This window comes from Aedes aegypti, chromosome 2 (assembly GCF_002204515.2).
Source record: "Aedes aegypti strain LVP_AGWG chromosome 2, AaegL5.0 Primary Assembly, whole genome shotgun sequence".
Taxonomy (NCBI): domain Eukaryota; kingdom Metazoa; phylum Arthropoda; class Insecta; order Diptera; family Culicidae; genus Aedes; species Aedes aegypti.
In genome coordinates, this window is record NC_035108.1 from 105,858,925 (window position 1) to 105,883,216 (window position 24,292).

The window sequence follows — 24,292 nt, forward strand, 5'->3', positions numbered from 1 at the left end:
TCTGAGCACAGGGCTCGATTCCTGAGATCATTTTGCACCTCTGGGCCAATTTTCAAAAAAATCCTTAGGAGAAATCTCGAGAAATCTCGATTTGAAGCTTTTGACTTAAAAATTCAATATAATCCATATTATATGTCTTCAATAGCATAGAAAAAACCTACAAAAACGCACAAAAAGTTAGCTAAACTGTTCTCAACTACTATATAACTGTTACCGTTGTTACAATTATAAATATTTACAACTGACTTAACTCACCAGAGTGGCTTAAGTATGCTTTTACATGGCGTAAACCAGAAAGCTATTAAACTAAGCTAAGAATAAAATCAAAGAAATAAATTTCAATATACTATTGATGTTACGTTCAATAAACGTAAAACATTCAATGCTGAATATTATTAATTAACAGCTAATTTTTCGACTTCCACACTATGTGACCAGCCCACCATAGTCTGCCGTATTTATTTGCTTAATCAAATTTTCTTCATTGTTCATCCGGTACTACTCTTGATGTTTACGTATAGTTTTCCACCGAGTATTGCCCTCCCCACTTTACGTAAAAAATATCCTGTTCAACATTCTCAGCCTCAACAGGATTATAACTACATGGGAAACATGTATGTCATATGTCACAAGTGTTCGAAGATTAACAAAGTCATTAACAATTTTAAACAAATCCCCATTAAGCACTACTTAAGTATCAACTTCACTAGTACTTCCACTCTATATACCTTCAATCATTTACTACGTTTTATTTTTTTCGGGATTCATCGTCAATCTGTTTATTGATTTCTAGTAGTTCGGCTCAGTAACAAAAATCTAGCTGTTGCAGGTAATGTCAAAGACTTAAAAATGAGACTAAAAGCTGATTAAGCAGACAAATTTAATCAAGTGTAAGGATTGTAGACGAGGAGCCTTTTTTTGTAAAATTACATGGAATGAAAAGAGATGTGTTTCCGAATTTACTGTTCAATATTGCGTTTTGTCGCTTACACTCAGGGTAGACAATCGTCGCCGTCAAATAGAAAAAGTCGGCGACGAAACTAATGTCGTTTTCGTTTTTAGCTGTTGCAGGTAATGTCAAAGACTTAAAAATGAGACTAAAAGCTGATTAAGCAGACAAATTTAATCAAGTGTAAGGATTGTAGACGAGGAGCCTTTTTTTGTAAAATTACATGGAATGAAAAGAGATGTGTTTCCGAATTTACTGTTCAATATTGCGTTTTGTCGCTTACACTCAGGGTAGACAATCGTCGCCGTCAAATAGAAAAAGTCGGCGACGAAACTAATGTCGTTTTCGTTTTTAGGAACTGGGTCGGTGATCAACACATAAACAAACCAATGTCAAGTAAATTGTAGTTCGGTCGAACCTGAATCGGGTTGGGGTTGAAACTGTGATTCAGAACGGGTTGCGCCAGTTCCAACCTAGGTTCAAAAACGAATTCGACATAAAAGAAGCGTTGTCATCGTCACTCAACCAGCGTCGGATGACGATTTGCCGCAGAGATCCATTCACATAGGCTCGGCGTCATGATGACGATCAAATACGATTCCTTCGTTGTGGGCGAATCTTCGTCCGGGAGCACCAAACCGACTAAAAATATGAACCGAATATACAGTAAACGCATTCTTTATGTATGTAAGGGTAGCAAGCGGAATAAAGAAATATTTGTTCGTTGACGATTTTGGGTTGAAGTTAGTCATGGCATTCTTTCGTTGATGACGAGACGACGCCCTGCCAGAGTTATTACACTGGATGACGTTGTTTTTTTTATTTCGTCGGTGACGAATGTGACGATTGTCTGCCCTGCTTATACTTCTTGATTTTGCAGACGATGACTTTATTGGAATCGATCACAGTGCAGTAAAGCAGGGTTTTTGCCATTTTGAAGATAGACAACTAAGATAAGCTTGTGATGCCATTTACTCTACCCAAACGTATAAGATCGCATATAGAGAAAAACAGGTTCAGATGTGTTGATGCTGAGGCAGTTCTCTCCATCAATGTAATTAAAGTTGTTGAAGAGCCATATACGTGTGACGTGTGATAATAATGTTTCCCTTGTAGTAAAAACACGTGTTTTAGCTGCGAATATTTCCTTTTATAGATTACGTAACCAGCTTAGGGACCCGCAACTTGCAAATGGAGACGACATTTCTACACTGTTGCTTGATAAAGGCTTATCTTACTTCAAAGATCCATTATTTCGTTAACAACTTCGCCAAAACACCTCGCGATCCTTGATCGTGCAGCACTGAAAAGTGTTTCGAAAACTTAAGCAGTTTTTAATAATAATGCAAAAAGAGCAACGATTAATACAAGCTTACCTAAATGAAACATCATTGTCAATTTGCCCTGTATAAAACGCTTATCATTGGCTCTCTAAGCACATTTATTTAAGAATAGGAGCGAAAACTATTGAGCGAATAAAATAGGCAAACTTCAGTGAGCTGGTCATTTAGTGCGAATGCCGGAAAAGTCGTAAATATTTCTAATTATTGCAACGGTAACAATGTTATACTAGTTGAGAACAGTTTGGCCAACTTTTTTAGCGTTTTTGTAGGTTTTTTCAGTGCTATTGAAAAATTTTAATATGGATTATATTGAAATTTTTAGTCAAAAACTTCAAATCGAGATTTCTCGAGATTCCTCCTAGGGATTTTTTTAAAAAATTGGTCCAGAGGTGCAGAATGACCCTAGGAATCGAGCCCTGTGCTCAGATTTGATGGACAATTTTTTTGCATAATAACGGTCTGTCTGGGCACCGTGGCAATAGGAACAGAAATTAGAAAATACCACTATTACTGGAACATGTTCCAATAATGGAGAAAGTGCTTTTTCTAAAGATTTAATGATTATGCGATTCTAAGATTATTTTTACGTTAAATAGATTAGAAAGCTTTTCGAATGACATATTCAGACATGAAAAACGAGCTTCTATTACTTTTTTTTCCTATTACTGGCACAGACGCCCCTATTCAAATGGTATACCATTGAAGAGAATCAAAAAATAGATTTAAGTATATGCTATATACTATATATTATACGGGCCTTCCTTAGCCGAGTGGGTAAAGATCTTTTCGTAATGGAAATTTCCTCGACTTCTCTGGGCATAAAGTATCATCGTCTGCCACACGATATACGAATGCGAAAATGGCAACTTAGGCAAAGGAAAGCTCTCAGGTAATAACTGTGGAAGTGCTCATTGAACACTAAGCTGAGAAACAGGCCCTGTCCTAGGACATAATTTCAAGAAGAAGAAGAAAACTCAAATCTACTTTTTGATTCTCTTCATAAATTCTGCTCAGAGGGTTAGATTACGTTAAAGAGTTGACCATTTGCCGTGGTTATCAGGGATTTACATTCAAAATTTAGTTCATAGGGAAAGTGTACCAGTTGTGGCTATAGTAGTTCCTTATTGCGATTGTGTTTCCATAGTATTTTGCAAGACTTGCTTTTTTGACATTCGCTTGAGAGTGCCACTAATAGCGTCACAGGGGCATTTGCCGTGGGATGTGGCAAAAAAGTGCCACTCTGCTTCCAATCCATGTATTTTCTTGAAATTACATAAGCTGGCAATTTAGTAAGTTATTTTTCACAAAACTTTTTCTAGAAGAGAATTTAATGGGATATGGATAAGGTTGTTACTTTTCAATGTTTGCAATACTGTTGTGATACCTTTAGAACCATAAAAATCCGTCGGATTGTTAGACGGAGTTGATATCCTCATAGGCAGAGGCGAAGTCCATTGATTGCCTTCATTTAAAAAAAAACATAATCACTGTATAATTCCGTTTTAACTATTCTCAATAAAAAATACAATCTATTTTCTGATTCAAACTCATTTATCACTTGAAAATACGATCATATTTGACGGTTTAAAACAAAATCTTTGAAAAAAAAATTTCAGTTTTAGACTTAAAAAATTCGAAGTTAGAAAAACTTTTTTCCCTAAAATTTGCCCAATTTACAATGTATGGACGACTTTTAGTAAATTTAATTACGAAACTTTTTGCTTAAGGATGATCAAAATCTGAAGTTTTTTTTAAATCGACTTTAAAGTTTTGAATATTTTTTTTTTTCAGTGTAGAAAATGCGTTTTTATTTTTTTAATATTTTTCTCTAAAACGTCAGGAAATTTCACGACAGTCCCCCATACAACACTTTTTTGTAGGTCTTACCGTTTTTGAGTTATACGGGTTTATAAAAAAAAGTAAAAAAAACTTTGACCCTTTCCAAATGTTAGTCTAGATCTATTTAAAAAAAAAACTAAAGGCCGGTTTGCTACTGACAAGAAAAGGAATCGCCTATCTCGATGCGTGGAAAATTTCTCCCAAGAAATGGTCAAGAAAATCACTTTTTTCTGATCGCAGTATGCAGTTGAGAAGAAATGTCACTTCAAAGGGGGCTCTCTGTAGGAAATTTCTTGACCCTTTCAGTCAAGGAATTTCTTTACTTTTCTTGAGCAAAACAGCATACTTAGCTTAAGTATGCAAAGTATCTTAGTTTCACATACTTTTGACATCCAGAAAGTTTCATTGAATTCTGAAGTTCGAGTTGGCGTGAAATCCGTCCATACATATATTGTGCATAATAAGAGATACCTAACAGGAAGCACGATATGAGAGTTTGATTGCTACGTTGAACAGACATTTTTCTATGTATGATTCTACGGCCCTTTTTGTAATTTCTCATGACAGTACAAGTATAACAGCTTGATTTACTATAGATTTTATTCCCGTATTACTCCGCAGATCTCTTCAGGAGTTTGTTTTGAAATTTTTCATGAACTTTCTAAATAATTCTTCCGAAAAAAAGTTTTATACCTTCATTAATCCAATCTGGATTTTTTCTAATTTCTCATTTCCGTTTAGAGTATCTTCACAAACTCATACAGTAATTCCTCCATTTTTCTTTTTGAAGAATTTTCATTGAAATCTATATATATTTTCTAGTCATTTATCCAAATTTCAAGCAAAATTTTCAGATTGTTTAAAAAAAAATGAATTTCGAAAGAAAATCATGGAGTAATTTTGTGTGAGTTCTAAGTACGACTTCCTTGAATTCCTTCGAGGATCTATGAAAGAGGAGGTCTTTGATGTTTGATCTTTTTCATTAATGACACTTTACACCAGAACGGTGCATTCGTGTCAAGGAAAAAGAAACCTTCTTCAAATATAAACAAATATTTTCTCCAAATAATGTTCTACAAGACGTTTTGAAGAGAATGATTGAAGTAGTTGGTTTGAATCCCTGAACCTTGAATAAAGTTTTAAAAAATCTATGGAGATTGGAAAATTTTAAAGAAAAAAATTCAGAGATATGTTTGAACCACAGCAACAATATTTTGATGATATGCTGGAGACATTCCAAGAAAAACATCTGGAGGAACTTAATGAGAAATCCAAGAAAAAAATCATCGAGGAGTTCTTTGAAAAGTTTATAATAGACATCATCGAATAATGCCTGATGAATTTTTTGAGCAATTCCTGAAAGTAATCGAGGATAAATATTTGAAAAAATCCTCACGAAAATGTCTGGAATAAATGAAAAAAATCGGCTTAGGAATTATTGTAGGTTTTTGTGGAAAAGTGTCGAAACGAATAAACTTTTGTGGAAGCGTTAGAGCGCTCTAAGATTTTTGGACCAAATCCTAAAGAAATTCCTCTACGCATCCATTGAAAAATCGCAGGTAGCATCCCTGAAGATATTTATGAAGGTATTTGAAAAAAAATCATTGGAGAAATTACTAGAAATCCTGAAGCAGTCTGAAGATCTGAGAAAAATATCATTAAGAACTTGTGGAATAGTCGCCTAATAGATTTTTTGCCACAGAACCCACATATTCTACTATCTATTACTGTATATATATAATTTATAATCAATATAATTTCCCTGAGTGTAGCCGAAATTCCCTGAGAATTCCAGGTTTTTTCAGGTAGTAGACACCCTGTAAAAGCTGGTTACGAAATGCAAGGTACATCCGTTATTTTTTGGGTTTCACTCGAAAACATACCTCTTTCAAAGATTGTATGATATTGCCCCGAATGCCGTTTCCAGGAAATCGTTTCCCGAAATGCACCAAAACTAAACTTTCGCTGATTTTGTTTTATTTTTTTTTGCGTTGAGAATGTCAGAACAGAACGGCCTACAAGAGCCCTAACATTCGTAGCGATTAACAAGCAACTATTCAGCAAGATCACAGCTAAATGTCGCGGATTCCAATTCCGCCGGTCGAGGATCTTTTGGGGTTGAAAAATCGTTCACATTTAGATTTTTTTCACGAGCTCGGTTGTGCGAATCTCGGCTACCCAATTTTAACCGATACTCAGCTAACAAATTGTCCGGTTGCTTAGCAACGAAGCATGATTTACTGATACTCGGCTTTAATTTGCTGAGATCCCAGGAAATTTGTTTGCCGACTACTCAGCTGTGCGGATCTCGGTTAAAATTAGCCGAGAATGAGCATTCTGAACTAAGTGTGTTCTACTTTCGAGATAATAGTACGTTTACGCAAAAAGTTGCAGAATGATGATTTTTACAGCACGATTTGTACGTTTATCCAACGAGGCTTGCCGAGTTTTGTAATGAATCATTGGGACCTTCCTTAGCCGAGTGGTTAGAGTCCGCGGCTACAAAGCAAAGCCATTCTGAAGGTGTCTGGGTTTGATTCCCGGTCGGTCCAGGATCTTTTCGTAATGGAAATTTCCTTGACTTCCCTGGGCATAGAGTATAATCGAACCTGCCACACGATATACGAATGCGAAAATGGCAACTTTGGCAAAAAAGCTCTCAGTTAATAACTGTGGAAGTGCTCAGAAGAACACTAAGCTGAGAAGCAGGCTCTGTTCCAGTGAGGACGTTAAAGCCAAGAATAAGAAGAATGAATCATTACACAACATCATTTCAAAAATTGTAAAATAATTGTGACTGCATTTCGATACGATTTCCAATACCCTCTAGTGGTCTTCTACAAAATTGCAAAAAATGTTGTACGCAACTTGTTGCAGAACTCGATTTTTACAGCACTCGTCGTAATTATTCAACTCGGCAAGCCTCGTTGAATAAATGTACAACTCGTGATGTAAAAATCATAATTCCGCAACTTGTTGCGTAGACTACTACAGTGAGGATTCGCTCGTGGGGGGTCCGCTACATGGAATGACTCGATGGTTGGATGTTCGCTGATTTGAAAATATTCCAAACTGACTTTGACAACTGAGTATCGTCGCATTGAAGTCTCTATAAATAGAACAAATGCGTATGTATATGCGCGTTTCGTGACGATTTGCTCTCCAGATGCGTTAGTGTGGAGCATTATCACCAGCTGTCAGTCATTCCAACTAACGGGTCGGGTTCGCTAGATGGTTCGCTATTTCGTAGAAGACCATTTGAGGGTATCACAAATCATATCTGAATGCATTCACCATTATTTTACAATTACAGAAAAAAATGTTTTGTAATGATTCATTACGCAACTCAAAACAGTTGCGTAATGAGAAAGCGTTGCATAATGGATCATTATACCACTGGTTTCAGTTGCGTAATAACTATTACCGCACTGCATAATTCAGTGCAGGAAAGTAGACCATTTCGTGACAGATTGGCGTGATGAAAAATAGCCTATTACGATGAGAAATTGCAAAATGATTCTTCTCCATCTGTCGAAAAATATTCTTAGTTAATCATTGTGGAAGTGTTAATTTGATCATTTAGCTGAGAAGCAGGCTGTTCCGAAACAAACAGGAGCTCTTTTCTGACTCTATGGACTGATTCACGAGTTCACTATGGACCAATGCACGAGTTCACTAATTTGACGTTTGAGCGGTGCCGAACTCACTAGTTTCCATGGTGACATAAATAACACGGCACCGCTAAAACGTCAAATAGTGAACCTGTGCATAGGTCCATTCGACGTTTGAGCGGTGCCGTGTTATTTATGTGGCCATGGTAACGAGTGAATATGGCACCGCTCAAGCGTCAAATTAGTGAACTCGTGCATTGATCCATTGAGTAGTTCGCAAAACTCTTATTTCTGGTGCGAGATCAGCTTTCAGCTGCAATGTTTATTTTGATTAGTTTAGTTGTGAAAATACATGTAAGGATAACTTACAATTCTCGCATAATCTGGGATAACGCCCTAAAAGCCATTGGTAACCACGTGTGTAGCTCGTTGTTTCTGAGCAAATGAATGAAAAATGAAATCCAAACCAACACCACTGGCAGATAGAGAATGATCCTTCCTTCACCATATCGTTGATAAATAACGTGTTATTCCATTAAAATGCTCAGGAACGACGAGCTACACTCATGGTTACCAATGGATTTTAGGGCGAGATCATAAATTATGCGAGAATTGTTTGATTTGAGCTTGATACAAATGTGTTCGCCTATGGATCAATGCACGAGTTCACTAATTTGACGTTTGAGCGGTGCCGAATTCACTAGTTTCCATGGTAACATAAATAACTCGGCACCGCTGAAACGTCTAATAGTGAACCCGTGCATAGGTCCATTGTTTGTTTGGCTACCAACCTGTGATTTAGATTTTAATTAGTTTTAGTAATTTTCTGTAATTCTACCACTTACTTTCTGTGATAGTGAACAGTGATAAACTAACTGTGATAGAGCTAGTTTTAAATTAGATTTAATTATAGAATTTACTGTAAATATAGGGACAAGTTTTAGAAAGTAGGATAGTTCAATTTTCACTAATTTACGTTAATAAAAGTGCAGCCTCGAAGAAAAACTTTCTTTCTCTTTGTCACGACTTGCTATACTGCATATCTTTGTATGGATGACATTTCAGCTCATCACCATCGTTCAGTCGCATCAACACTGCGGTGCAGTGCTGGCAGCAGGCTCTGACCTAGTTGGAACGTCATGTCAGAAAGAAAAAGAAGAAGATAATGATACCTAAGACAAGACCTAAAATAAAAATAAAACTAATTGCCCATCCAAAAAGACCACTTCTTATTGGTCGTTTTGGCAAAGGCCTATTTCCACATTGTTGAATTTAATTGCTACAGGGAACTTTGTTGGTATTCCAGCCTAGTTGTGTTGCTAGTTTGTAAGCTAGATTTTCTATAAAAAATGAAATTTTACATGAGACAAATTTCAATATAATGTTGCATAGCCTAACGAGTCCTCAAAATTATCATATGAATAAATATACTTGATTTGAGCATTATAATGGAAATTGTGCTCAATTTTCCAAATAATATTGCTAATTTCAATCATAATTTAAATTTCTGAAATACATTGCATCCTCAAAGAACACCAAATTATGAGCCTCGATTTTTTTTTCATAAGATCGAGTGTTGTAAGGGGAATTGGGTGAAAATCAACAGGGCAGTCGCAGCTGAGCTGTTACGTCCTGTCCTAGGATGATACAAATAAAAATACTATTACAGCATAAAGTTAATGCTAATGTCTTATTCCGAAGGTGTGGAAGGAGTTGACGGAAGTGTCACAAGCCTTGCAAAATAAAAAGGGGGAAGTTGGTCAAATATGTTGCGTGAAATAATTGGTGCATGAACTATCGACTCAACAGAATAACCTTAGCTTGAAAGAAGGAAACATTTCTGATGTTTAACCTTCCTAATGCATTAAGAAAAAGTTACACATTATTCATTAAGAGTCAAAAATGACCCATGACTTTAAAACGCTTTCAATAATTTATTTTGGAACCGATTTTCGTTCATTAAGGTTTATATGAAAAAATATGGAACTCTATTATAGAACCCTGATTTTTTTGTGAGTATTGCCATTCTGGGCACACGAGTACAATGGAACCTGGAACTTGTTTAAGAAGGAACTGGCGTATAGCACATTCAGCAGTTCTTACACATGGTTGACTTGACCAATTAGATATAGCCGGATTTGCTCGGAGTATTCCGGAACCGGTCCCGCTAGGGTGTGATGTGGACATTTTCAGACCATCATATAATTCCATCATGCGACGGTTCAAAATATAAGATTTTCCATGCAGATTTATGTGGGGCAAGCACGAAGATACTCTATGCCTGGGAAGTCGAGAAAATTTCCAACCCGGAGAGATCCTCTACCGATGGGATTCGAACCCATGCCCCTCAGTTTGATCTTGCTGAAAAGCTGCGCGTTTACCGCTAAGGCTATATGGGCCTATCAAACATAAAGTTATCATACTTGAAGATGTTGATCGTAGCTTTAATATTAACGTCTTGTTTATTACGTGTCTTGATGGATAATGTACAATCAGTGACAATCTAAGCCTGTGCTAACCTGATCAACTCTTTGCCTACGCCTGCTTACCTTAACAAACTGCTACATACTCAAATTCCATTTTCGTTATTACCAAATTAGAAAAAAATATTATAAGGAATCGGAATAATTCGGCAAGTCATAAACCATGTTTCGGATTAGTAAAACGACATTTTATTGCAGGCGAACTATAACTTTTGGCACCAATTTTAATTTTGAGACTCGTTCAAATAGGGTACCCGACGTTCTTTCAGGGAGATTCCTTCAAGAATTCCTCTCTAAATATCCCCAGAGACACTTTCAGAGAATTATCCAGAAATTGTTTCGAAGGTTCCCTCAGGGATAATCTCTACCGTAATCCTTACAGCAATTACTTCACAAGGGCTTTTACCAGAGATTCCTCCAGAAAGAACTTTTGTTTGCCCTGATACATTTTTGTCCGGTCCCGATAGGGCTCCAAACATATCCTAGCAATTGCTCCAGGAGTTTCTCCAAGGATTACTGCGAATAAATATTTACAGGGATTCCTATAGATATTTCGCAAGAAATTCCTGCAGGAATGTATGTAGTGATTCCTTCATAGATTTCTCCAGTAAAAGTTTTTCTGAGATTCTTTCAGGAATTTCTCTTGGAAATCCTCCCAGACCTGTTTCGGGAATTCTTTCAGGAAAGCGTCGAGATTCTTCCAGAGATTTTCAAACGATTTTTTCTGGTTTTCTTTCAGATATTCCTCTAGAAAATCAAGGATTCTTGCAGAGATATGTTCAAGGCTATACTTTTTAATTTTATGGAGGGATTATTGTGTATGTTAAATTATGTTGAAGTTCAATTGGTGGTTTTCATATCTTCAGGGTTTCTCCAGGAGTTACACTAGGACAATTTATTCAAGGATTACTCAAGATATTTCTTTAGTGATTCCTTTAAAATTTCCAAGATTCTATTAGGAATTCCTGCAAGTATTCCACAACTCACAACTTCCTCAATTTTTTTTTTCGCAGGAATTCTCTCAGAGTTATTACGAGGAAAATCGCGACATGAATTATTCTTATGATTTCTCTAGGAATTCCCTAGGAATTTCTCCAGGGACTCATTCTGGGCCTCTTAAAACTCCCTCGGAGATTCCTCCAAGAGTTCTTCTTAAAATTCGTTCAGAGATTCTCTAAACGAAAAACTTTTCGTCATGAACGTGTTTCGACTGTGAAATTGAGCGTTGCACGCTAATCCGTTGTCTGGTGTGGTGCTTCCTCCAAATCGTCCACTGCAAGCATTTACGTGTAGGTATCTTTTTTCAAGTTGTCTCCAGGGATTGCTTGAGGAATCTCTTCAATAACTTAGCTAGGGTCTTCTATTTTTCAAAAAACTTTTTAGAAACGGAGTTCCTAGAGGAATCTCTAAGAAAATCACAGATGAAATTCTGGATGAACTTTTATTCATTTTGATGAAATACCTGGAGGAATTCACGAGCGAATCTCTGTCGGAAATTCCAAGTGAGTTCTGAAAGAATTCCCTGGAGGTGTTTTTAGAGGCCCAGAGTAAAAAATGGGAGATCATTTAAAAGGAATACCTGAAAAAATACTTAGATATGAATTAGCGATTTTTTTCCTTAATGCATGTCTAAGAGAATTCCTGAAACATTTGTGATTCGATTTTTAGCTGTCACCCCTAATCATTCTATTCACGGCGTGTCTGGTAGAACAATATTATCACAAAAAAATAGGCATCGCTAAATCTTTCAGCATTCGAAAATATAGGTTTTTAGCTTTCATTTGACGGGTTCCCCAAAAAAATCCACCGAGGGATCCTGAACATTTTTTTTTATTTTGAATTTTTGTTCCTTGAAGTACAATATTTTCAAATATAATCATGGTAAAAGACAGTTTTTTTTTCTCTCAAGCTCGATGGTAGCCCAAATTCCAAATGAAAGTTGATATAACATAGATATATAAGATTACATATTGTAATAGACATAACTGTCCTATGTGATCTTGGGGATACGACACTTACTCGTACAGTGGAGGACACACTCAGTTGAGTTTAACTAATTTTCATTCTTTTACCAAGATCCGCACAGCTGAGCGGTAAGCAAATTAATTTTAACTGATATGTCAGTCTAACATCAAGTTTACTTAAAACAGCACCTTTGGGTGCCGTTACCAAACGTCACTTTTACTAAGATGTCAACAAACGGCCTTTTACCGAGATTTGCACAGCTGAGATCGGCATTCGGATTTAAGTGTGTATTTGATTCTAGTGTATAACTGTCTCTGTTCATAATTAGAAAAGATTAATTTTCGTTTCCTTCTTTCTGGAATCACACCCCTATTGAGACAAAGCCAAGTTCTCAAATACGAGTTCTTCGGTTACTCATTAACTGAGAATTTGATTCGCCTATCATGATTGTTTATTTTATATTGTGTGTAAGAAAAATAAACTCGACCGATGAGATCTAATCAACCATCCTGGAAATTCCACAAACTACGTAACGCTCTAGGGTAAAGTGACCAGACGTCCCGGATTATCCGGGACAGAGCAATTTTTAACTTGACAGTGCAGTGTCAATACTTTTTATTTTAATTATTTTAGTATGTAGTACATGTCCTAGACTGAATATAAATGTAAATTGCACATCCAACACAGGCAGCGCTTCATTGGGGATGAGATCTGACAAGCGTCCCGGATTTTTTCCGGGACACATCTGGTCACATTACTCTAGGGGGAGGGAGGAATAGCGTTTAATTTTTCCATACAAAAAACGTTACGCAGAGAGATGGGATGAGGTGGTCAAAAATGTCCGATTTTAGCGTTACGTAATAAATGGACGCTGCCAAACAATTGATACGAAATAGAGCTCTTTTGAACCGTTTTTACAAATCAATATTACTTGCTGCTGGGTTAATATTGTCATATTTTGCACAATAAATATGATTTTAAAAAAATAACATGCCAAAATAGTGACTCTTTGAATTGAAAATAGTCTTGCAGTTGTGATAACTCAACTGTTATATCCTTGAAAATATCGTGGTCAACAGGCACAATCTGGCTTCATAAATAAGCAAAAATGCAACATTTGAGGAACAGAAAATGTATTCAAGATTCAAGAAACGCCATTCCATGACCAAGTAAGTACTAACAGTTTGGACCAGACCAAAAGAATCATTGAGTCATTTTTTTTTTCAAGCAGTACGAAACAGTCGACAAATTCGATAACTTTGGAAGTTTGTTCATTTGTCTCTGCAACGGAAATTCCATGGACATCTGACATAAAAAAGAGACACATGATTTGAATTTGGAGATCCTAATTTGACTCCTCCTGACTTGAGTTTATGGAGCTACTGTAAAAACAGAGGCAGAGCTCAAGGTAGACTCTTGAGTCGCTATCATCGCAAAACCCCCAAAAAAGCTCCAAAAGGTAATAAATGCAGCCACTTGATTGATGTTGCTTTCATGAAATAGCCCAAAAAAAAATGCAAAAGTTGCACCTTCTATTTGCTGATGTCGGCATGAATGGGAAGGTATCTTTTCGAGATATTGAAACCCTTAGAATAAAGTCATAAAAATCTACTGTAAATTGCAGTTACTCAACTCTACGGGGCAAGTGGGCACATGAAATTTAACTTTTTATTCTTCCTCATAATACTTACCGTTGCCAATAATCACATAATTAATTATATTTCATGTTGAAAACATATATTATATGAATTGATATCAATCTAAAAGGAGTATAAAATGGTAAAACTTTCTTGTTTGTAAGCTACTTACGTGTTTTAATTAATGCAGTAATTGTGAAAATTGTATTATTGTTGATCTACTTGTCAGAAAACCACATTCACGGTGGAATTATTTTTATGATTTGATTTAACAGGAAATATCTTCCACTATATTCTTATTAAATTTTGAAATTCCAAGCTAAAAACATCAACATAACTTCAATACTATTAAAAAAGTCTGTGTAGTGTCACTTACTTCGGGTGCCTGGATAATATTCTTAATGAGGATTTTTTAAGCTTTTTGCTAAGGCTTGGGTAACAGGGCGTTTAAGCATATTCCATTTACTTTCGTAGGCCGTTGTAATGTTGATCCATTCTACTTTTAACCTTTAACGGTTGATTGGCAAAGACAATTCGCAATCAATAACTAAGTACTCAACGAACTCTAAGCTTGGAAGCAGGCTATGTCCCAGCAGAGGTGTAATGCCAGACAGAAGAAGAATAAATTTAATGTATTCTAACCATGAAAAGAAACAGTGCTCGGTTAGATATACTTCCACAGTATGAATAAGTGAACAGTCGAACTTACAACATATTTAATCGAATAAGTGTCCTATAGCTCAATAAATCCTCAAAATCACATAGGACAGTTTTGTTTTTTACAAAATGAAACTCAATAGATATGTATATATATTTATTTTATGAGCTTTTATATGAAAATAAAACTTTTATCCAACGAAGCTGTATTTTGCAATGATTACATTTAAAAATAATGTACTCTAAAGAACAAAAATTTTAAATAAAAAAAATGTTCGGGATCCCTCGGTGGATTTTTTTGGGGAACACGTCAAATGAAAGCTAAAAACCTATATTTTCGAATGGTGAGAGATTTAGCGATGCCTATTTTTTTGTGATAAACCTTTCCCATATACACGCCGTGTATTATGCTCTCATTTGTGTATATGATGACAAAACAACATTTGTCAATGACAACTAGACTCTGATTTTCAACTATCGTCGACTAGTTTTGTACGTTTATTTAAAAATGTAATTGTACACCATTTTAGCGACGTGAATGAAATACTGCTGACGTGATGTGAGTAATTCTTGCTGAGACTGGACCACTATTTACACTTGGTCGTGAAAAATATTTATATTTATGCTCATTCGAAAGCTTCTGTCGAGTTAGTAAAGAAACTGCATTCAATTTGTCAAATTGATGGACCCCTTGGTTGTCAAAATTGAAAGAGTTTTTGAGGATCCCTCGATTTTTGACAATTCTTGGCTCACTTAAACTGCCATAGTTAAGAATTTTTTTCAACAACCTCTTGACAGAGCAAATATAGGAGCTTCATTGGCAAAAAAAAAAATATTTTTAAACATTTCAAATACATCACAGTAAGCGTAAATCGCTACCACACCCTTATATGACCGCAAATTGCATCAGCGCAATAGGAAATGTTTTACAAAATTTGCTCATAACTTTTGATTGAAAAACATACGCCTCTGATTTTTTTCACATTTTGTGTAAAATTAGCTCAGCTTTCTAATGATCCAAAAACTTTCATAATCGGTGGTTGCGAACAATGTTAAATCAGTTTTTTTTCCGATAAAATCTAATATGGCGACCATATTCAATATGGCCGCCAGATATTTTTATTTTTGCAAATGATGCTCCTATGTTTTCTCTTTTTTCAAAACCATGTTAATGTGATGGGGTTGATGAGTTATGGCAGTTTGAGTGCGGCAAGATTTGTCAAAAATCGAGGAGTCCTGAAAATCTGTTTGAATTTGAAATTGATAATTGAACACTTTGAAAGACCAGGTGTGAATAGTGGACCGGTCTCAACGATAATTACTCATGTTACAATTTAGTTTTTGCTATGAACCATTCAGAATATTGTTGTACAAAAACCAATTTAGTTGCACGATGAAATTGGCTTTACTCAGGTAACCAATAAGCATTTGAATAAGCCGCGAAGTAGCCTGTTATCAGAATTTGAACTGCTTGCTGCTCTTTTAAAGCAGTTCGATTGCTAAGCTGAATTGAAATAGCAGTGGCGCTGCTGTTTTCAATCTCTAAGTCGGTAACAAGCATTTTCACGACACGGGCTGTTTTTAAACTCTGGCATTTGAAATGCTGTATTATTGCTGTATGAGTGCTACGAAAGACAAGTGCAGGCAATGTGTTACTAATTCGATACAACATGCCGTCTTTTTCATACTGCAATCATTATATGTGAGCTATTTTGATAGCTACTGGAAATGTTGCAATCAAGTGGAGGACTTCAAAAATAAACATGATCGCAGTCGTACGAAGCCAACTGAATCATCGATATTTCGATTTTGCAGCATTGTTCTAGTTTTTGAAGGCAAAAAATATGCAGCAAATGGAACAACAACATTTATCAGTGCGCGCTAGTATTAGCACTCTATAATAGTTTGCTTTAAAGGCTCAAAATAAGTTGTGCCTCGTAGATATCATGATGAGTTCGTAGATGACACGCAGCAAAATTGAACTTATCCGAACAAATCTGGAGCTCGATTAGAAAAGGTCGTAAGTAACAAAAGTAAATAAATTCTGCTAATTTCACCATTAGGTAGATTCTACTCAGTTTAATATGTGGTTAAAATATCATTTTGATATGATATTTCTTTAAAAATAAAATAAAAGTTAACACTTCGACGTAATGAACAAAAACTAAGAACAGTGCAAATTTGTTCATTCGTCCTTTTGCGCATAAGGTCGAAAGTACCAAAAACGCCTGATTCCGATAAAACGTGTATTCGACCTTTTGTAACCAAAGGTCCCATGAGCGACAGCTGTCAAAATAAATGGAAAAGCTGATACGACGCTCCTGTAGTATTAATTTTGCCTCGTTAAACAGTTTTTTTTTACAATGAGTGGATTAAATTCAATGCCAGGTAAGTTTCTCAAAATTAAAACATTATTTTAGTGTAATAATGTTCATTTTACAGAAGCTGCGATTTTTCGAAAACAAATCGTTTGGTTTGATGAAAGGAATTTACGGAAGAACATTCCTATGGAAAGACCCCAACTAAAGACCCGCCAGATCGCAGATTAGTAATCTCTTCACTTGATGGTTCCTGTGGAAAAACAGCATCGGGATCGATTCCATCGATGGGAATGAGCATCCTTACGCCATCCAACCTTCAAGCAAATCCAGTAACACTGATTCCATGGCAAAACCGGTCCGCACCGGCTGGGCAACTGGAAACATCAATGGATTAGTCTCCCCTTGCCAATGCTTGGATGAACACCAATCAATCCCTTCATCTTTCCTGACACGTCTTCGTCCGTCAATTTACCAGCTTCGTATATGCTGATTTCATCAGACGGTAGCCCAGGCCTTAAAACTGAGTCCTTAAAAACGAGTTATGAAGAGTTGAATGTGTTCTGAAACTAAACAGATCGAAGATTTATTATTGAAAACTTTTTTTAAATATCTAAACTTATTTTTAGAGAGCCGTTAGTCTCTTCTATTTTCTTAATTTATATTCCGAAAGCTTGTAGTATTTTTGTACAGTCAAACCTCTATGAGTCGATATTGAAAGTACAATCGACTCAGTGATATTCTAAGGAAAGCTGTTTCTTTCGGTTTCTAATCCAGCGGCTATCAACGATGCATAACTTTAGATGTCCCCCTCGATGGATCTTCAACTACTCCAGGGAGTTGGTGCACCAACTGGCAGACTTCGATGTAAGGCATGCGAATTGGACATGGTAGCGTTCCAGAAAACGAACAGCAAACGTTTAACATGGCAAAAGCGTTGTGCTAACTGCAAATCAATCCGAGAAATTCACTATTATTGAGATGAGAATACAACGATGGCTGGTGGGTCGTATGTACTTCACTGACCATCAACCAGTCCGATCGTATTTTGACGTATGGACATTTTCAGATGACAAACGTCTGAACGTGCCCGTTCGATGTGCAGCGGTGACTAGCGTTAGGTCGTATCGATTAGGTCGAATGAACCTCAAACAATCTCACACACGCAGAAGAATTTCTGTATGTTAAGATTACAATCCTGTCAATTACTTTTACTTACGCACAAATAGTTGTTTCGAAATAAAATTAACTTACGCCAACACTAAATTAACGTCAAATCAAATACACACACTTCTTTGATTGAGCTATCCACTTGTACTTATAACAATTATAATTTTGATAATTATCACTATTCGGAAACATTCACCTCCCTAGACTTCAAGTCATGCTCACAAATCTACTAACTTCTAACTTGCAAGGAATAGTGTAGGTGCTAAGATGACCACCTTTCACGCAGGAGATCACATATCAAGTTTGTCGACTCGCCCTTTGTTTTCATTTTTGCAATGTTTTTTTTAGATCGATAAAGCAGCACCGAATCTTTTCAGATATGTTGATAAAGCAGAACAAAATGCTGAGTAAACATTGCAAAATATTGTAAACTCAATAAAATTCACTTTGAGTCAAATAAAATATAGTTAAATTTTGACGTTTGACGTTTGTAAATTCAATCAAAAATATAGTTGTCAACAACTATATGGTATGGTTATGTTTAACAATATACTGTCAATTCAACTATATTTTTAGTTATCTCCAAATTAACCTTAAAATATAGTTAAATTGACCGGAAAAATAATTACGAACACTATATTTTGTTCTCCGTGCATAGACGGAAAACTTTTTTATTCTCATAAATAAAAAAAATGAGTATATTTTTCTCATTTTGTTAAATGGTTTAATGGGAGGGATTTCGTGTTGTGTCTTGATACGTATATTATGTAATTTTAAGCTTTTTGTTTTAAATATGAATTGAATTTCGTTTGAGAAACTTCATGGTGAGTTATCTCAGATAGTCAAAAATGTCACATTCGACCTTTTCAAATCGAGCTCCAGAAATGGTTTCTTAAGTAGGGTCTAAATTCACCGCTCGATGCCAAACCACCTGTAGCGTCACCATCTCCAATTCTATCGATCATCAGGTCGACATTTCAATTCGTAATATTGAATTAGGGTAAATCGCCAAATGTTGAACGGTTAAGATAGACGTTTTTATGTTATTTGATTTTAATAGAAATTCTGATAGAGAGGTTGCTAAAAAAAAGCATTCAACACCGTAGGCGATTGTTTAACATTATTCCTGTTACATTTTTGGTACTGTAATGTCCATTTTGAAATAAAAAAAATATATATTTAAAAATATAGTTCTACACCCAATTGTTGAACACATACATAACCCATCTTATTCTAATGTCGAACGATTGTCGCTAAATGTTGACCGCTTTACTCCCGCGTTCATTCAACTTGCAAGTTCGCGCTCCTCGTCGGTTGTGAGGACAGGGTAAGGTCCGCGAACCACTTTCCCTGACCACTCTGGGCTGAGACGGAAGTGGATCGTCCCCTTCGGCACTCCATAGACTTTAGCGGCTTCTGCTAATGTACATTACCTTCGACATTACAGCATCAATCGCGAGATTGAGGTTATACTCCGGATAAATCGGCAGCCGATGCGCAATTTCAATCATGATGTAAACAAACAAACGGTGATGGCATTGATGCCATAGTGAAGATAGTGAAATTCGAAGAAAGATTCAGGATATAGCCAGGGTTGCAATTAATTATACTTTACTGAATCGCGTTTTTCATCATTGCAACAGACACCATTATAGGATTTTTTAATAATAATTATTCAACAGATATTTGAAGCAATAAACAATACTATATTGTGTAATCAAATATTCTATTTCAATATAGGTTATTATTTATTTAGTTGGTGTTACATCAATTAATTTGATAAAACCTCGTTAACGTCTCTCCAACTTCGATTTTGGCCCACGTTCTCCAGATCTTGTTGCACCTGATCAAGCCACCTCGCTTGCTGTGCTCCTCGCCTTCTTGTGCCAACTGGATTCGACGCGAACACCATCTTTGCAGGATTGTTGTCCGGTAGTCTTGCAACATGCCCTGCCCAGCGCACCCTTCCGGCTTTCGCAACCTTCTGGATACTGGGTTCGCCGAAGAGCCTAGCGAGCTCGTGGTTCATTCTCCGCCGCCACACACCGTTTTCCTGTACTCCGCCAAAGATCGTCCTAAGCACCCTTCGTTCGAACACTCCAAGTGCTTGCAGGTCCTCTTCCAGCATGGTCCATGCTTCATGTCCATAGAGGACCACCGGTCTTATAAGCGTTTTGTACATGGTACATTTGGTGCGAGGGTGAATCTTTCTCGACCGCAGCTTCTTCTGGAGCCCATAGTAGGCGCGACTTCCACTGATGATGCGTCTCCGTATTTCACGACTAACGTTGTTATCAGCCGTCAACAAGGATCCGAGGTAGACGAACTCATCAACCACCTCAAAAGTATCCCCGTCTATCGTAACACTGCTTCCCAGGCGGGCTCTGTCGCGCTCGGTTCCGCCTATCAGCATGTACTTTGTTTTTGACGCATTCACCACCAGGCCGACTTTTGTCGCTTCACGTTTCAGGCGGGTGTACACGTCTGCCACCGTTCCAAATGTTCTGCCGACAATATCCATATCATCCGCGAAGCAAACAAATTGGCTGGATCTTGTGAAAATCGTACCTCGGTTATTGAACCCGGCTCTCCGCATGACACCTTCTAGTGCGATGTTGAACAGCAGGCACGAAAGTCCATCACCCTGTCGAAGTCCCCGGCGGGATTCGAACGAACTGGAATGTTTGCCCGAAATCTTCACGCTATTCTGCACACCGTCCATCGTTGCTCTTATTAGTCTTGTGAGCTTCCCGGGAAAGCTGTACTCGTCCATGATTTTCCATAGCTCTTCGCGGTCGATGCTATCATAAGCCGCTTTGAAATCGATGAACAAGTGATGCGTTGGGACTTGGTATTCACGGCATTTCTGGAGGATTTGCTGTACAGTGAAGATTTGGTCCGTTGTCGAGCGGCCGTTGATGAAACCAGCTTGATAACTTCCCATAAACTCATTTGTTATTGGTGATAGACGACGGAAGATAATCTGGGATAGCACTTTGTAGGCGGCATTCAGGATAGTGATCGCACGATAGTTTTCACATTGCAGTTTGTCGCCCTTCTTGTAGATGGGGCATATGACCCCTTGCTTCCACTCCTCCGGCAGCTGTTCCGTTTCCCAGATTCTGACAATCAGACGGTGCAGACAGGCTGCCAACCTCTCCGGGCCCATTTTGATGAGTTCAGCTCCAATACCATTATTGGATTTCAATATAGGTGTTTGCTACGAAAATCAAAAATCTGGCTATACTGTCGATGAAACCAAGACTGTCATGTTATGCTAGTGTTCAACAAATGGAAAATGTACGTGAAATGAAAGTGCACTTGAAAAAGTTTTATGTAATTAATAGGTACGAGTAAATTGTACGGATGTTTAGAAAATAACTAAAGCAGACTTTTACTGATATCGTGAATAGGTGCTTAACCCAATATACGTAGTATGTTTTACTACACAGCTTATTTCATAGCAGCCCCAGCTTAAGTTTTTTTCTAAGAGAATTGAATTTTTCGTTTCACCTACCGATAAAAATTTTCAATAAATATTTCGTTTAAGAAATTAATGTGCTAATTAAATTTATTGTGTCCAATAGTACAGCTAACTTACAAAATAATGTGTATAATTTATTGAAACTGTTTGAAAATGGTTCAATTTCCTGTTTTAACACGGTTTCTACAGATCGTTCAACATTTGGGTAGCGTTTAACAATTAGCGAATTACCCTAAGGAACAAAAAATACAACACAAGAGAAATGAATATGAATAGAGGCAAAGGAGAAGAAAGATAAAAAGAGAGGGATGGGTAAACATTTTTGTTTTTTTTTTTTGCTCAGCACCGAGGCGTTACAGTTTTTTGACAACTGAATTCAACGTTCCTGAAGGTGCAGCATTGAAGCAGCCCTTTATTTCGCCAATCCCTGCTATGAGAAAGCACTATAGGTGCATATACGTTTGACGAGCATTTCAAGCGTGTGCTAGAATAAGGGCGTAAGTCGCATGGTCGATTTATCTTCATCGATCCTCTATTCTGTGAATAAAGGTGACAAGATGCGGGATTGTTAGCATTTTTTCACTTCAGACCGCTTGACAGCGATAGCAATCTTGCGTCCTGAGATGAAAAAATTCTGACAAACCCGCATATTGTCACCTTTATTCACAGAAGAGAGGATCGATGAAGAGAAATCGATCATGCGACTTACGCCCTTATTCTAGCACACGCTTGATTTAATGCTTTGCCGTGTAGATGCATGTAATGCAGGATGGATGCTGGTTCAAATGCTTGTCGGTTACTTGGGTAGTTACATGATGAAATTGTGTTGAGCCGTGCCTATAAAAAAAATAGTGACTAGCGTTAAAAATGTAAATGCAGGTAATCACGCTTTGTAATCACTGATTTCTTATGAATTTGTGGACATGTGGACTACCATAAAAAGGGTGTTAGGTCATTAGACCGAAGTACGTTGGGCCGAAGTTTGTTAGGCCGAATTGATCATAAGGCCGAAACTGTCAAAACGTAACAGAAACCAGATTTTTTTCTTTTTTATTATAGACTATTCTGTCTTCCTTTTTCACTTACTCGGCCTAATGGACGTTTAGTCTAATGACCCATTCGGCATAACATTATTCAGCCTAATGACCCAGCAATCATCGAAAGAGCGTAATTTTAAAATGGGCAAGTCGATTTAAAAAAAACACCAGAATTGTAGATTAGCAAAAGAAAACGAATGGTGAGCATATATTTGATGAAGATTTCTCCTGAGAATATCGGTCTTGGGAGCACCGTGTTGGGAAATTATAATCGAAAGGCGTGAGTCCAGTCACATCATATGAATTCGACACTTTTATGAACCGTTGATGTGCGAAAATTATGATGGTGAGTGCGTTTGATCTACCACGCAAGTTAATGTTCATCGCTCCATGGCTGAAGATAATTATGAAACCTTAAAAGCTTTTTTTTGGTCGCTGATGATGCGGTACTGCTTTTTATGACTTTTGTTGGGTGTAACTTAATTTAATTCGGGGCTACCTAACGTCACAACCCGACAGTCAAAAGGTCTCGTATTTTGAGATGAAATACCCACGCTTCGAATTTTGCGCAGCTGCTGTACGAGAAATTCCGATAAAAGATTCAAGCTCCGTATACAAAAACGTGGTTCTATTGAAATCTGGATTGCTTCAACGCCATTCCGTGGTTGAGGCCAATAACCTAAACTTGGCTAAATTTTTAAAGTTGGCATTGATTAGCCTTCCTTAGCCGAGTGGTTACAGTCCGCGGCTACAAAGCAAAGCCATGCTGAAGGTGTCTGGGTTCGATACCCGGTCGGTCCAGGATCTTTTCGTAATGGAAATTTCCTTGAGTTCCCTGGGCATAGACCCGACTAAGGGCACATAATAAAATTATATCAGCATATGTTATTATGTTATAAGTGTTTTTCGAACATAGGTTGTTACAAACTTGATGCAGGATGTTGTTAAAATAACTAAAATTATAACAAAAAGTGTATGAATAGTAACATAAACATAACAAAATGTGTTTTAATTCTATCAAAAACATTTCAAACCAAGTTATAATGTTTGATACAAAGTATCAAAATTATAATACTGTTCGATATACGATAATATTGTATATTATTGAAATACATAACTATCTATTTATGTTGTTATAAAGTTGTTAAAAATGAACAAAAAAATATCTTAAAGGGATATGAAACACATTATGTTATATTTCTGTTTTATTATGTTCTATGAATGACGGAGCCTAACAAAATTATATCATAATATGATATGCATATCATATTCTGATAAAATTTTATTATATTTTTGTTACAAGCCTCTAGTCGGGGAGTATGATCGTACCTGCCATAGCATATACGAATGCGAAAATGGCAGCTTTGGCAAAGAAAGCTCTCAGTCAATAACTGTGGAAGTGTTCATAATAACACCAAGCTGAGTAGCAGGCTCTATCCCAGTGAGGACGTAATGCCAAGGAGAAGAAGAAGGTGATTTCAATTCACCTGTAAACATTCTGAACTGTTACGGCAAATGAACTGTAATATTTTATCAACAAAATTGTAATACAGTGATCCCTCCATGAGTCGATGTTCCATGACTCGATATAGTAGAAGCATTAAATTAAGAATGCTAATGTCGCTACTGTTCGTGTTACCAACATCTAGTTTGCCACGCGCTGACAGCTTGAATACCGGTCCTCAAAGTGTCAAAAAAAATTTGAAATCATCCACTACAACATGACATCGAACAAACAGTTTTTACAGTTCATGGAACCATACTGGAAACAAAATTTCATGGTTACTATGATGGTCCCT

At 36.8% G+C, this 24,292-nt stretch overlaps 1 protein-coding gene and 1 long non-coding RNA gene across 2 annotated transcripts in view; one reads left to right on the top strand and one right to left on the bottom strand.

The window, feature by feature from the left end:
- The window catches only part of LOC5575249 (RYamide neuropeptides), a 100,449-nt gene that overhangs the window by 27,954 nt on the left and 48,203 nt on the right, over window positions 1-24,292 (bottom strand). The gene's annotated exons all lie outside the window — the stretch shown is intronic.
- On the top strand, window positions 16,763-16,964 carry LOC110675889. The gene is made up of 2 exons (XR_002499887.1): window positions 16,763-16,872; window positions 16,927-16,964. It is a non-coding gene; the product is annotated as an uncharacterized LOC110675889 (long non-coding RNA).